Source organism: Mastomys coucha, unplaced genomic scaffold, assembly GCF_008632895.1.
Source record: "Mastomys coucha isolate ucsf_1 unplaced genomic scaffold, UCSF_Mcou_1 pScaffold18, whole genome shotgun sequence".
Classification (NCBI taxonomy): domain Eukaryota; kingdom Metazoa; phylum Chordata; class Mammalia; order Rodentia; family Muridae; genus Mastomys; species Mastomys coucha.
In genome coordinates, this window is record NW_022196900.1 from 56070917 (window position 1) to 56083155 (window position 12239).

General features: G+C 38.3%; 1 long non-coding RNA gene across 1 annotated transcript in view; it reads left to right on the forward strand.

Annotated features, from left to right (window-relative positions):
- LOC116095447 overlaps nucleotides 1–12239 on the forward strand; it is a 30310-nt gene that overhangs the window by 15690 nt on the left and 2381 nt on the right. The window contains exon 2 of the long non-coding RNA XR_004120596.1: nucleotides 9467–9520. This is a non-coding gene — a long non-coding RNA (uncharacterized LOC116095447). The remainder of the gene's footprint in view (nucleotides 1–9466; nucleotides 9521–12239) is intronic.

Here is a 12239-nt window from a genome sequence, read left to right on the forward strand (position 1 = left end):
GAGAGAGAGAGAGAGAGAGAAAGAGAGAGAAAGCAATGATATGAAATTTGGAGGTAAATGGATGGAAGTAGGAAGAAAAAAATTCTTAAGTGAGGTACCCAGACCCATAAAGACAAAAGAATATGAAGAATATGGCATGTACTCACTTATAAGTGGATATTAGCTGTAAAGTAAAAGACAATTATGCTATAGTCCACATATTCAGAGAGGTAAAGTGACAAAGCAGACTTAAGGGGGATTGAAAAGATCTCCCTGGGTAGACGAAATTGGAACAGTTTGCAGGTGGAATGCAGGTGGGTGGGTTGGATGGATCAGGTTGCAGGAGGGAAGAAAAACCTGGGAGAAAATAATGAAATTGGGAGAGGATTTTTCAAGGGCAAAGTGGAAACCTAGTGTAATTGAAACCCCATGTAACCTACAAAAGTAACTCAAGCAAAGACTCCTAGTCATGGGAGCTATGGAGCTTGAACCAGCTACCATCCATAAACAGGCAAGCCCTCCTCCAATGGAGGGATTGGAACAGTAACCAAGCCTCAAAACCTTGGACCTACAATTTGTCTTGCCAGCAAGATGTGCTAGAGTAAAGGTGGTACAAAATTGGGGGAGTGGCCAATCAATGACTGCTCCAGCTTGACACCTATGCCATAAGAGAAAGCCTACCTTTGACACTGCCTGGAGGACCAGAAACCAGAGGCCAGATGGCCCAGAGACCTAGTATAAAAGCCAAACATGCCTGGAAACAAAAGTAAATGAGATAATTCCTAATATTCCACAATACTCCTAGACAGGAGCCTGTCAACAGCATCAGAAGGAGTGCATGCAGCAACTGATAGAACCAGATGCAGAGGAACCATAGCCAAACATTAAGTGGAACTTAACTAATAGTACAGAAGAAGGGAAGGAAGGATTGTAGAATCCACAAGAGTCAGGAACACAAGAAAACCTAGACATATAGGGGCTCACAGAAGCTGAATATACAATCAATGAGCCTGTGTCAATGTAACCTTGGAAGTCTGCATATATGTTATAGGTAAGTAGCTTGATGTTTGTATGGGAATCTCAACAGAGGGAGTGGGAGCTATTTCTGATGCTTTTTTTTTTCTGATTTGAGGACCCTTTACTCTTTCTGTGTTGTCTTGTTCAGTTTTAATATGAGGGGTGGTGTCTAGTCTTATTGTAAGCTAATATGACAAGTTTGGCTGATATCCTAGTAAGGAGTGCCCTTTTCTGAAGGAAAATGGAGGAGCAGTGGATGGGCAGTGGAGAGGTGAGGGAGGCAGGGAGAGGGACAGAAGGAAGGGAGGGCAGGAGAATTGTGGTCAGGACATCATATATAAGAGGATAAATTAATTAAAAATAATATTTGACACATTGCCAATAACTGAAAACTGAGAGAGTTCACGTACAAATCTGGGTAACCAGCCTTCCATAATAATTCAGCACAACTGGCCATCAATGTGTGATGTACCACTGAGCCTGTGAGTTCACATTTGCTACTGTTTCCTATCAACCTTTTTCCTCATGGTCCTTAGTACCCTACAGATCTACAAATATTTGTGACTCTTCAGAGAACCTATCAGGGCAATGAAATTTGGGGTAAAAGTCCTGGTTAAAATCACAGTTGGAAGGATTAAGCTTATGTTCTCTCTTGTATGGGTTTGTGATGGGTTTGACCAACAGAATAATATGCATCCTGACCTCTTTACACTGTTAAAAGTGGAGGGAAGAAAGGAAGAAATTAATTGAACCTCATATGATACATTATCATGTGATATCTAGCTAAGATTATTTTGAATTATAGAAAGTTTGTAGCCTTGGGGCAATCTTTCATTCTTTAAATTTATTCTTTGACAACTCTATACATGCCCATAATCCACATTGTCTACTCTCTTTCCTTTCCTCTCTGTTATCCTTCTCCCACCCTGATTTCTACCTGTCCTCATCCCAGCAAGTCCCTACTCACTGTCATGGTGTCTTGCACTGATTTTGCCTTCAGACCTGCTGAGTTTAACCAAGGGTGAAAAGCTATGTGCCAGAGCATGAGTGATTCCTCAGCTGTAGCATTGATAAAGACATAGAATCCCTTGCCGCTGATAGTTCCCAACTGCCATTCACTCCTATGTGTTGGGCATGGCAAAACCTCATAATCTCTGCCCATCATCTAAGAGTGAATGTTTATTGGCTCAGTCTGTGAGGCCCTATGTAGTTTACTGCAGATGTTGTGTGTTCATAGTTGTCTAGGTCATGCCGTGCCCAAAACCCTGTGTTTTGAAGCCTTCTCCCTGTCATTAGGGTCTTATTTTTTTTTATTCCCATCAACTGCAATATCCTCTGAATCTTAGAGGTTACAGGTTTTGTTTTTATTGCAGAGCAATCATAACTTGTTCTCAGCATCATGACTAGTCATGAGTCTGCACCAAGCACTGTCCCAATCCTCAGTTTCTTTATCTCTATAGTAGAGATATGAATAATAATTACTGACTTTAAGAAAGTCATTAGTGTAGTATAGAACCCATAAGGAGTTCACTTTCCTTTGCTTATAATTCCTTTTGGTTGTTAAGTTCTTTGAAGGAAGGTATGTCATTGCAGATTCTGGACTCATGTTTCTTATCACAGTCTTTCTCGATTTCCCACCAAAAATTAAGAATACTGGCTCTGTGAAGCTAGGACCCTCTTAACAGTTAATATCCAGGCTGGGGAAGCTGTCATATTCTTTCTCTGAGGATCAGCATGCTGAAATGAAATGCCTTAAAATTAGAGAACACTGCATTCAGATATATCATAACTGCATCTCCATCCAGGAAGCATGTGAAATCAAGCCAGTAAAGTACTTAAGTCTTTAATAAAGGAATGTATGAGAAGGCAATGAAAATGGAGGCCGCTGCCCATGGCTCTAAGTGATATTAACTTATATAATGCAAAAGAAGGATGCTCCTTGATCTATTCAATATATGGTTTTTATGCTCGTTTCAAAAATACAGTATTCCAAAAGTTTAAGGTTTGCTGACTGAACACTTGAGACTGATGTCAGTTACTGAGAGATTAATACAAAGGCTTCAGTATGTTCTTCTACAGCCTCCACTTAGCTTCCAGTAAAGATCTAATCATTTCTTCTTGAAAGTTCTTCTATGGTCTGCTCTGAGGATCTCAGCTTCCAGAACTGTAATCTCAATAAAGTTTGTTTTATAAAGCTACCATGACTCAGGTGTTTGATTATAGCAATAAAAGCAGATTAATTCAATTGTGAAAACTTTTTGGGTTTCCAGCTATCCATATCCATTTACTATTGCAAATCATACCCTGGGCAATCAAATCCATCCAGCCTTGGTTAACTTCATCCATCTTTCAAGTCTTGTTTTTGCTTCTTTACTAAAAAGTGTTCCTTAAACCATCTAAACAATGTTCTGCTCTTCCTACAGCCAACTTGGTTGGTTGGATAGCTATAAAATATTTGTTTATTGATAGGCCTTTCTAGAAAGAAAACTATGCTGGACTCGTATATGATATTCACTATCTGGCACTGGGTTTATACATGGTGAATAGTTGGAAAAGAATTATTTTCAAATTGTTTATAAGAAAAATATAAAATCAGAGACTTAAAAAACTTAAGAAAAGGGAAGAATTTATACAATATTTATTAAATGTTATATATATTTAGTGTTTATACTCTCATACACTCATGATTCCTCATAGCACTTTGTAGAAAGTATTTTCATTTGTCAGAGAAAGGACTGAAATTTAGCAAGTGTAGTAAATGTTTTCAAAGCACATAAAGCCCAATTAATTCACAAGTTACTTCTAAGCCCTGGTGTTCTAAATAGTTTGTCTTTTATTCTGTTTTCTCTTGCTTCTGGGTGAGATCAGTTTGTTTGCTTCTGGGGAAACGCATTCTGTGAGCCTTTCATTTTCCAGCTGTCCATTGCGTGGTCAAGGATGTGTAAACACTTATGAACACCAAGCTTGTCTCTACTCAGCAACTTGCAGGTTACTTCACGAATAAAGCATTATCAGATTGCAGATCACACAGTGCTTAGCATAAGCATATGGAGCAATTGTATTTTGCTGACAAATGTTAGACATAATATACATCACCATTTTGACGTATATAATTGGGTAAATTTTGATATATAAATATATTTGTAACAAAATCTTCACTACTATCATGTTAGTCTCTAAAGTTTTCTTGTGTTCTTGATACAACCTTGAGAGGAAAATTCAAGAGAGATGGAGAAACAAATGTCCTTGATATTGTTCTCTTCTTAGGAGAACTGATTCAATCTCTTACCACCCATTAAGTGCTGCCAACGGGGTGTGTTTGCAGATACTTTTCATCGGCTTGAGGATATCTCTTCCACTTCTCATAAAAACAAAATCAGAGTTAAATGTTCCAAATTTTTGAAAAATATTTTTGAGATGTTATATTTCCTATTACTTTGTTAACATTGCTCTCAATAGATTAACTTTTATTTTAATTAGTTAGATAATTAATTTAAAACAGGGTTTCATGTAGCACACACTGTGCTATGTGTAGACGCCTATGACCTTGGGCTTCAGCTCCTCCTTCTTCTACTTCCTTTGTGCTAGGATTATAGGTGTGTATGGCCATGCTGAGTATCTAACTATGCTAGCATTATAGGTATGTCCCATACCATCGATAAGTAAAAAAAGGCAAACTGTCAATTGTACTCCAACAGGTGATTGTATTTTACATATTTTACATTTTCCAGGGCCACATATTTGTTGTTTCTATTCATATCCTGAAGTAGAGGTTTTTGGTTGTGTCATGTGATGCAGACTCCTGTGGTGAGCTGCTGATACAGACTCACTTTGCTGAGGCAAGGCCTGGGGAAAGACAGGTGATGTGTGGAGAGAATATAAATAGGACTCAACGGACAGTGATGGAGCACTGGCATAGTTAGCCATTGGTCAAACATCTTCACATGGCAGAGAACTTCTCCTGGCTTGTTCTGGTCACTTCTGCTGACTCATCCTGATTCAGTGGAGACCAAGCTGATTTGGCTGGATTGTGTCACCACTGCTGATAGGTGTTTAGTATCCTGACACTACTGAACTGGATTGGTATCCTGGTATCCTGACAAACAGAGATTGGAATTGCCCCCAAAAACGTCTAAACAGGTCCACATCCTTTTGTCCTATTTACTATCTTTCCTCCCCTACCTTTGGACAGTGTGCTAGAAGAGGGAGATCTAAGGGTTTGAGAACCCATATTAAAAGTAGGTTTTAAAAAATCTAAAACTACTATTCCTCCTGTCACTTTCTGGATCTTTTGTAAGTTCAGAATTGTTTCATTAATTGTTCCTCTGTGCAATAGGGCTGAAGTATTTAGCATCAGTGTGTGTGGCTTATATACAGTAAGAGTAAGACTGAAGATGTTATGCAGAAATGTAGTCAGAAGACTTAAATTTAGAAAATAATTATTGCTTCTCTCCACAGTAAGGGTAATTTTCAGTTCAGGTCTCATTGGTCATATACTCTCACAAAACAGACACACCAAAGCATGAGGGGAGCCAGACAGAGAGGATCCAGAAGACAAAAAAGCTTCCTATGATTGGAGAGAGGAGAGAAGCAAGTAGCCTCATTTTCTTATCCATAATTATTCTCAAGGTTTTCAGTAACCCTTTGGGAATGTATATAATAAATTTCATGTTCCCATGTGTGGTATTGTAGTTCAATATACATTATGTTGTTATGCATACCACAAACTATGTGTTATTAGTCCATATAGGAGAGACAGCCGATGCCTTAGTGGTCCTAAGTTCCCAAGGAAATGAAAAGGTTCCCTATATGATTTTGAATATTGATGGGTTTATCTGAAAAGAGGTGTTCTACAGTCACAGAATAGCAACAAACATGGAGGAGCCTTCAGCATACTTATCCTTGAACCCTGAGGAGAAGCTCTGGGTTATTTTGGAAAACAGGCATTGACACTCTGAAGGGCAGCTTGAAGTAGAATATGGTAGAAAAGACCAATTATTAGATATTAGTTTATTGATTTATCTAAAATAAAGGCAAAGCAGATGTTGCATATTGTTATACATGACTTTACCTTGCTACCTTAAACAAAATGAGCTTGACAGGACCAAAGAAAGTGAAGAGTCCAAACTCCAAGGTGTTTGTTTCCCTTAGCAACCTGAACACAAATGCGTACACCTTTCAACTATAACATATACCTTTAAAAAAATGAAAGCAAAGACCAGAAGCTCCTTGTGCTGGAAGGTTCTGGTTGCTTGCTTGTTCAGCCTAACTTGTAGTTTGAGAACATAGAATAAGATTGAAAATTTGGACTGGAACTGAAGTCTTTTAGGAACTACCTTGCTTCCTTCCACCTGTAGATACATCTCTCTTCCAGTCTCATTGATGTTGGAGTGCCAATTTTAGAGAGATTCCTGAAACAGTGAAAAGTAAAGTTCCCTATCAAAAGGCAGAAGAAAGCAAACTGCTAGGCAGAAGCAATCGAAACTTAACAACCAAAACTGTCAGGCTCTCATTCACAGCAAATGTCAGGCTCCAGACACCAACTGTTATTGTGTTAGAGAATGTTGATTAGGCATTATGGAAGCTGCCTGTAAACTTTATGTTACCATTATTTAAGAACATCAGAAGTGACTTGATTCTAATTCGACCAGCATTTTATGTTTGTCTCATAGGTTTCAAATCTGAGAAAGTCAGCATTTATATTTAGATGGAAAATGTACTTATGCTGAATATATTATTAAATAAAAAAAATTGAAATTAGTATAAACATCAACTTTGTTCATATGTACTATACTTACTTGAAAGTGATTTCTATCATGTGCATAATTAAAATTATTCTTCTCTTCTGGTTAGTTTTTGTCAACTTGACAACACATAGAGTCACCTGGGAAGAAGGAACCTCAGTTGAAGAATTGTTTCCATAAGACTTGTGACGGCAAGTCTTTGGGGGCATTTTCTTGATTAAATGATTGATATTATAGGGTACAGTCCACTGCAAGTAGTACCACTCATGAACAAGTTTATGTGGGTTCTATAAGGAAGCAGGCTGAATAAGCCATGGAGCAAGCCAATAAGTACCATTCTTCTATAGCCTCTGCTTCAGTCCCTGCCTCTATATTCCTGCCTTGAGTTTCTTGTTTGGTTTCCTGTGATCATGGATTATGATCCTTTAAATATGAAATAAATCATTTCCTTCCCAAATAGTCATTGGTCATGGTATGTATCACAACAATAGCAAACAAGCTTGAACAACCTTCAAATTGGATAAGTTCTACAGGAGGAGGGGGACCTTTAATTGCTCTTTGTAAATTGATGTATACCAAGTTTGTAGAATGTTTTGATATATATTATAGAAGTTTTGATAGTAAATGTTGTTTGAACGTAAGTAGAATATAAAACAAAACAAGAATATAAATATTCAAAAGATATAATTATACACATAGGAAAACCCCTCTAAGAAAAATTCCTCATGGCTTCTCAAAACCAAAAATCATTTCCCTTTTTTTTAACCATTATCTTAATCATTTCCTAATCAAAATATCGTGCAAACCATTTTACTTTTGTTAGAATGATGGATGTAGAGGATACAAATGAATTCGTTTCGCCCTGTCCTTAGTGAGCACTAAACCTGTGAGGTGAGAAAACTCCAATTCCCATTACAGTAGTGCTCTGAGAGAAGACCTCATGGCCTGCAGGCCACACAGAGCAAAGGTCTCTAAATGTGAGTGAGGGTATGCTTTCCAGAAGAGGAGACTATAGAGTAGGCTTTTAGGTAACATCTGAATTGACTAAAGAATAAAGATGAAAAGGAACTCAAGCCTGAGTGAGGTACTGAAATTCCTGGCTAAGTAGATGATGTGTAGAAGACTAAGCCATCAAGAAAGGAATGCAGAGTGGAAGCAATAAAGCAATGAAAGGCCCAATGAGAGAGTCAAGAAGTGCCAACTTGATCCTGGAAACTGTGAGTAGCCTCAGCCAACAGCAAAGTGGACTTATAGTGACCTGATGCAGCTCTTCAGTCCTGGCTGAAGAATAGTTTTCTTTAATCATGTTTCTTTTGTTGTGAGAAGATTCTGTTGACTATTTCTTTCATGCCAAATAGGCAAAGAATTTTCTTCCTTTGGTGCATCACTGGACTAGAGCAACCCTTGTGACATTCCTCATTACTACAGGAAAGAGACTTACAAAGGGCAGCTGACTGAACAACAGGTTTAGCACTCTGATCTCCCAGAGAAACACTATAGAAAGGATGGGAACACTTAGCTGAGTTCAGATTTTAACTCTAAGACAATTTTGTTACTTTGAGAAACATATGCAAACTATTTTAGCTTAGGTCCCTTCATGATATAAAACAACTAATAATGACTGCTTCTATTAACATACTCAAAAAAACATGAAAGACCTTTTGCTTACAAGTGCCCCTCCAAGAGGAGTGTGGGTAGTATTGGATTCTGAAATTCCATTAATACTTTCTCATTTTCTCCTAAGAACATTTTGTAATGGTGGTGCCCACATTATGGCTGTGCCTATGCAATGATTCCATGTGCTCCACCATATTTTCCTGCCTTCTGGATCCAAGATCTAGTGCTCCCCATGGGAACTCAGTTCAGAAACTGCCCGAGAGCAGCAAACTTGAGAGTTTCTGGAATTAGAGCATGTGGCAGGGGCATGTATTTCTCATTGAAAACTCTGAGTGTACATTTCACATTAAGAACAGGCAGAATCTACCAGCCCATCTCCAGTTGGAGTCTCAAACTCATCAGAACCTGAACAATGGCCATTAGTGCTGACAGTGCTGAGTAAGGGGCAGTGTGTGGAGGGTAGTGGGCCCGGACTTCACTGAGGTCTCAGAGGCACAGGCAGATTTCTGAAATCAATTTTTCTTAAAGTCAACTCACCCAAATGAAGTCATTATAAAGCTAACCAAGGATAACAGCTCCATCAATCAAATCTTGTGCCTTTACAGTTGAGTGAAATTTTTTCTTCCTTTTATAATCCAAATGGAGAAAGTCATTTAATTTCCCAGTTAGAGGCAAAGGAGTCTTTTTATTCGCTCCTTGCTCTTCACTTTCATCTAGCAGCTCTCCCCATTTTAATGCCGAGTTCCACCATTCATATGACTAATATTGAAAATTGTTCAGGGGCATTGTGGGATGGGGATGGGCGATACAACAATAAGCATCAGGATTTTCATGGGAAGAACTAATCACATTTTAGGATGACATCCTGATGTACTGTAGAGTATCAAGGCAGGAGGTTAAAATAAGCTGTCCTCCCCCATGGTTCAAGCTCATGGTTAGTGAAGAATGAGTTTCAGGACTTTAGAGGGAGGGTTCAAAGAAGGAAGCAGAGGACCCCACTGTGTAGCAGCAGGGAAGAAACCAGGCTCATGTTAGGATCATTCCCCTTTGAAAAATTGCAATATCACCCTAATAGCTGTAGTATATTCATTTTTTTCTTCTCATTCTAGGAAGAAATGAAGTTATTATGGAAGATATCTCCCTTGAAAAGAATAGCTGATGAGGTGGGTTGATTATGTCAGATGAATTACATTTGCCTTATTGCATTTCATACAGCCCAAAATATACAGTAAAATTCTCATGAGACCAAGTCAGGGGCAGCCACATGCTCACATCCTGCACACAATAAATAGAAAACCTGACAAGCCTGTGAAAGTTTTTCTAGATAATATTTCTCTGAAGATTTATGGATTTCCAAAATCTGGGTGAAACAAACAACTATTTTTTAAGATATAGGGACATCAAGTATATTCTTAATTCAGGGCCTTCCTTTTTAAATAGAAACCCAATAGTCTGAATGTTGTGTGAAATATTCAAAGTCATGAAGGGGAGCAGAGCCATAGGCAGCTTTTGAAATTATGTCTTCTTACTCACCAGTGGCTTCCCTCTAACACTGCATACCTTATCGCTGAACACTGCATGATTTATTGATGACAGCAAGAGTCTGAGGAGTGTGAATGAAGGAGGAACCTAGTGTTTGTGCTCAGTTAGTGGATACTTAAAGCAGTACTTTAAAGTTAATACTAAATTAATCCACAACAGTCCTGTACACTTGTGTAAATTTCAATATATAGGTACAGAAGCTATAGTCCAGAAAACCTTGTGTAAGCAACCAAGGGCTAGGACAGTACACTAGAACCAGCTCTGTGTCCACAATGCCCAATTGTCACTGGCTAGGTAACATTCTACCAAATGGGTTTAAGGGGGTGTCTATTTTTGATTGAAGTAGAAGTTAAGGAAAATCAAATTGTATCTTCAATTCAATGCCAGAATTTTTTCTGCAGAATCCCTGACCAATATTCATGAATTTCTACTTGAGTAACTATAGGCATGAAGAATTAGATCCCTTACAAGATATATAAATATTGTACATATGAGGTATGAATGTTTATCATGTGTGATTCATTATTCTATCCTTATAATACATATTCTCTAGTCCTTTCCATTAGTTTTTTCATACTCAATCAATTATTTGTTAATTTAAAAGAGTCTTGAACTGTATCTACTAAATATTAGGCAGTATACTCTCCTGAGAATAAGATACTATCAAAAATATCTTCTTTTGTGTGTGTTCATGAGCATGTGGGTATGTATGCATGTGAATCTAGATGCATGCATGTCATTGTGGTTGTGTGCATGTAAAAGTTGGAGAGCAGCAGATGGTGTTGGTCTTTGCTCATTTCCTACTGTCTGAGAGACAGAGTCTCTTTGTGTTTGTCATTTCATATTCCAATTTAACTGGCCTCAAATTTTCTGGGCCTTTCCTGGTTTTCTCCCCCTATGTCACCATAGGAACACTGAAATTATAGATTCATGTTCTTTACTAACTGGGCTGTCTCCCCAGTGCACTATTATCTTCATATACTTTATATTGTTTAAGCCAAGAACTTGGATATAACTCTTTATTAATAACTGGAATAGAGGAGATGATTATCAGAACATATAGAAGCTTAGAAAAGACAGCCTGCACATTAAAATGTGATTCACAAAACCGTACAATAAAAAGTTTATGTAGAAGGTCATAGGCATGCCTTTGAGAATCTCTTAGATGATATATGGGCAGAAGTCTTCCTATGAAAGCAACCAAAAACCTTGCCTGGAGTCCTGAAAAGTTTCCTTGAAGATCTGACTGAGCTATGGCTAATGACATAGAGGATTCACAATGAAAGGGCCTGGTTGGTTTGCTTCAGGTAAAATGTATGAGAGATGAGTGCTACCACTAGGCAAATGCTACCCTCCAGACTGATCCGGTGAGGCAGCCTCTCTTCAGACTTCCTAGCAGAAATGCCCATAAATGATGCCTTCCCCATGGCAAGATTGAACAATGAATAGTACCTATTATATGTCAGGCTCTTTCCCTAATTATCTCCAATAATTTATTGAGAGCTATGGTGGTTGAAATAGGTATGGCCCCAACTGACTCGTGGGTTTGAATGCTTGGCCAATAGGGAGTGGCCCAACTAGGTATGACCTTGCTGGAGTAGGTATGGCATTGATAGAGGAAATATGTCACTGCAGGGATAGACTTTTGTATTTCCTATGCTCAGGGTATACTTGGTGTGACACATAATCACCTCTGATGCCTGCAGATCAAACTTTAGTACTCCCACCTCTTCCTACTGGAAGAATATATTCTTCCTGAATACTGCCATGCTTTTCATCTTGATGATAATGGACTAAACCCTGAAACTGTAAGCCAGTGACAATGAAATGTTTTTCTTTATAAGAATTGCCTTTTATATCGTGTCTTTTCACAGCAATGACATCTTAATTTAGGCAATAGCATAGTAAAGAAAGAAATTATTCATTTTTATGAAGTGGTTTAGATCAGGCTCTTGAAATCTAAGTCTTCTTTCACATCTCAACATTCCTAGCTTATTACAAATGAGAATTCTCAACCATGTTTCTCAACTACAAGTTGCTGCTTTATTTTTTTTGTTTGTTTGTTTTTTTTTAGATATTTTCTTTATTTACATGTAAATTTCTCCATTCCCAGTTTCCCCTCCAAAAAACAAAGAAACAAACACAAACAAACCCCTGTTGCCTCCCACTTCCCCATGCCTGCCCCCCCGCCCTCTCCCACATTCTGGCCCTGGCATTCCCCTATACTGGGGCACAGAACCTTCACAAGGCTGAGGTCCTCTCCTCCTATTGCTGATCGAATTTGCAATCTTCCACTATACACATGCTGCCAGAACAATCAGACCCCTCCATGTGCAGTCC